The sequence below is a fragment of the Gavialis gangeticus genome, unplaced genomic scaffold, assembly GCF_001723915.1.
Source record: "Gavialis gangeticus isolate Ggan-Ray unplaced genomic scaffold, GavGan_comp1, whole genome shotgun sequence".
NCBI classification, from domain to species: Eukaryota; Metazoa; Chordata; order Crocodylia; family Gavialidae; genus Gavialis; species Gavialis gangeticus.
Window position 1 is genome coordinate 131,665,238 of NW_017728992.1, and position 3,678 is coordinate 131,668,915.

Below are 3,678 nucleotides of genomic sequence, written 5' to 3' on the forward strand. Positions count from 1 at the left end.
CAGGAAGCATGAGGAAATAAGCAGATAAGGATAGGCTCAGGCTCCCCTGCCCCAGTTTCCCAAGTCTCTGCAAGGAGATAAGCAAAGCACTGTAGTATATACATTATTTTTTGAAATGGGGAGGTACTTAATTCACAAAAAGTTATGGAGGAGTGCCTTGAGTCTAATGAAGGGTTCCTTGACCCTAAAAAGGTTGAGAACCACTGTGCTATAGCATAGAGAGTGCCTGCCACAAGGAGTCTTAAGGGCAGTGGAATGTCTGGTTTCTGAAGCCTGATAGGGCTCAGGTAAGAGCTGGGCATTGAATGGCCCAGATGTTTCAGAACTGGGGAACTTTTGAAGTCAAAGGTAAGGCAACTACGGAGTTTAGGTGCCTCTGGTGTTAGGCAGCATCTCAGTGGGGAAGTTTCAGGATTGCAATTTTGGACTCAGGTAGAATTTAGCATCTAAGTCCCATGCTAAAGTCTTCTAGTTACTTAAATATAGATTAAATATAATTGGCATTTGTTGGAACCATTGTGGGGTGCAGTACTTTTTAAAATCAAACCTATATGAATCTTAGGTTCCTGTTTACGAACTCTGGAGCCCAATTTTAGACACCTACTCTTTTAACATTTTAGCCAAAATTTTAGGAACTTCTAACTATTCAGTAGTACTGATGGGATGAGCGTGGACATTTGTTTCCTGGGGACAAGTAGCAGCGCCACGCCTTGTGCCACTGCTGCTTGTCCCCACACACACTCTGGCATGTGACAGGTTGCTCCAGGTGGGGTAAGGAAGGCTGGAGCCAGCAACTGTGCTGGCTCCAGCAGTCTTAACTGAGGTCCTGAGGGCCTCCTGGGGCTGCAGCCATGGCAGGATGCCTAGCTGGCAGCTGAAGTGTGGCTCCAGCTGGCCGGGCTCTGATTTTGGGTGGTGTGTGCTGCTGCTACACGTGACATCCCACTTTTTTCATCATGGGTTTTTTTGAACCTGGGATGTCCTGGGGTCAATTCCCCGTGCTGTGAAGTAGCAGCCTAGGGAACCCCTGCATGTGCAGTGTGTGGTGCTGCAGACCAGTCTGCAGTGCCACATACCGCTTGTCCACATCTGCCTTGACACAGCCATGGAGTCTATAGGTTACTGAGTGGCCAAACTTTACTCTTAGATATGTGCATGTCTGAGACCAGAATCTGACACTAGGGATATCTAAATGATGTATTATCTATCTATAGATGTAAATAAATAGTGAAACATGTTATGCTTTTAAATATGCATATACAAGTCTAATAGACTCCAGTGGGGGTTATAGGGAGGCAATGAAAGCAGAAGTGGATTCTATACATACGTACAGTATGGGGGAGTTAAGGTAAAAAACAATTGCACAAAAAACACTTATGAGTTTTTGACACTGTAATCCCTTAATGTGAGTTATATTAACTCAATCTTATGCTCATGTGTGCTCATGTGTATGAATATTCAAAACCAAACTGCCAAGGTCATCTGTGGAGGGAGAAAGGTGGTGAGCTCAGCCTAGACAAAGATGAGTGAAGCTCAGTGCACTGGTTTATAAGGGGCCCGTTGGTTACCATGGAAACTAATTAGAGCTAATAAGTAAAGGGACATGTTAACTGTGGGAACAAAGTAGGAGAGACTATTTTTCAATATCACAGTTACCTACAATTAATCTTGCATATTAGGATTGTTCTTGAGTTACTTCCAGCAAAACTTTATTCACTTTGTTATGGGTCTTATCTGAGCAGGGTCATTCCAACTCTTCAGGTTCACAATTTTGAGTCAGCTTGAAAATGTATTTTATGATGCATAACTTTAACAATATTTCAGGTATAATTGTTCCAGCAATGCTTTCATTTCAACTTTTTAAACCTAAACTCTTTGCAGATGGCAGTCTGCATAGAGAAGAGTAATGGAAAAGTCAGTTATAAACTGTCACTACAAACTAAATCTGGCTCCAAGTCACAGTCAAAGCGGTTAGGTTATCCTGCAACATCAGCAGCAGTTTTAGTTGAAAACATGATCATACAGTGTTTTAAGAGTGGTAACTGACTTTTGTTTTTGGATCTGAAATTCTACATTTTAGGTTACTAGAAAACTTTGAAGACCCTTGTGTGTATGTATGTATGTATGTGCATGTAAAATATGCAACTATGGGTCTTTTATGATCTCTCCCCAATTTTACATTGTAACTTCACAGACTTAAGTAGAACCCCTCTGATTTATACTGGTGTAAAAGTAACAGAATTGGGCCTGTACATTGTGTAGGAGTTTAATATATGTTATATGTAAACATTATATAAAATGCTGGTGTTGCACATAACTGTTTTTCCTCTTGGTAGGCAGCAATATGACAATTTTAATTAACGCCACTTAAATAAAAAGGTTGAGTTGCTTCCCACATGAGTAAATAAAATAAAACAGTCCCTCCTCTGATGATCAGTGTTAGGCAATTATTCAGAATGCAAAATAATGAAATGTCATAAATTCTTTTTGTGACTTTTATTATTCCACATCTCTATTTTGCACTTTTAATGTAATGTTACTAATTCAATGGTAGTAAAAAATACAATTAAGAATAATCCAAACTACTTGAATAATACCTTCAGGGTTTTCCAGATCTACAAGGCTATCGGGACTCTTTGAGACCTGTCTGATAAAACAAAACAAAAGAACCTGCTTTGAAGCAACAATTGGCACTGCTTAAAATCTTATGATACTCAAGGGACCATTGTTTCATCACTGGCTGGCTCACTTACCATTGCTGAAAATATTCTGTTGCTTGTTTATCTGGATTTATCTGATTAAGGAATAGAGTTTTAGTGAATGCCCAGCATCTGCAAAGGCAGTTTCAGTTTAACAGGCTGAAACAGAAACCATACAATCACTTGTGGAAACAACTTGAACAAATGTAATCAGGACTTTAGTAATTTTTATCCTCTCCTCCTTTTCTTCTATAGGTCAACTATGGTCAGCTACTGAACTGGATTGTCTAACCTCAGATTTTGTAGACCGTTTGATTTGCCACTAGTGATTCTAATATAGCTTCTAACAGCATGCACTAGGTATTAAAGATCAAGAAAAGCAAATCACTGTTTCTAGGCTTTAAGATGGGTTTACTATAGAGTGCTGGAACACTCTTTCTTTCCAAACACCAGCCTTTTTACGCTTTGGATTTTTAGCACTTGAAAAGTAACTTTTAAGGCCAAAACAACACTTTTGCCTGTCTCTGTCCCATTTCAAAGAAAGGCAGCCTCTGTCATAAATGCGACATGCAGATTTAATGCAAATGGCAAGGCAGGCGCTTGGTAATGAAGTAAAATCCCTGGCTCTGTGTGTGTGTGTGTGTGTGTGTGTGTGTGTGTGTACATATACACATCTATCTATCGATTGATAGTTAGATATAATATATATGTGTATGTGTGTAGATGTGCATGAGCACGTATATCTCTGTGTGTATATGTGTTATGTGGGCCATGTGTGTACATACTTGTGTGTGTATATTAATAATATATATATTGTGTGTGCTTGTATATATGTGTGTGTGTGTGTATATATAATTATATATATATATATATAATGTCTATCTAGCTATCTATAGCTAGCTAGCTATATCTACCGATGGACAGCTAGGTAGCTAGCTATATATCTGTCTAGATATAGCTATCCATCTATCTAGATATA